Genomic DNA, 218 nt, shown 5'->3' on the forward strand with positions numbered 1-218 from the left:
GCGCACTGGGTCGCCCCGAGGCTCCGCCCTCTGAGCCGGGGTAACGGCGCGAGGGGCCGCAGTGCGGTGCGCGGCGAGACGGCGAACGAGTAGGTTGGGGCGCGGCGACGGCGGCCGGCATGGGTCATGTTTCCTCGGAAGGAAAAACGGGGGGGTGGGGTGGGGAGAATGGCGAGCGCCTGAAGCCCCCCAGGCCGAGAGATTCTGTAGTTCAAACC

General features: G+C 70.2%; 1 protein-coding gene across 1 annotated transcript in view; it reads left to right on the plus strand.

Annotated features, from left to right (window-relative positions):
* GSS (glutathione synthetase) overlaps positions 1–218 on the plus strand; it is a 30,751-nt gene continuing 30,533 nt past the window's right edge. The window contains exon 1 of the mRNA XM_008070264.1: positions 1–89. The gene's annotated coding sequence lies outside the window, so the exon portion shown is untranslated. The remainder of the gene's footprint in view (positions 90–218) is intronic.

Source organism: Carlito syrichta, unplaced genomic scaffold (genome assembly GCF_000164805.1).
Source record: "Carlito syrichta isolate Samal-C Ts95f unplaced genomic scaffold, Tarsius_syrichta-2.0.1 Scaffold313246, whole genome shotgun sequence".
NCBI lineage: Eukaryota > Metazoa > Chordata > Mammalia > Primates > Tarsiidae > Carlito > Carlito syrichta.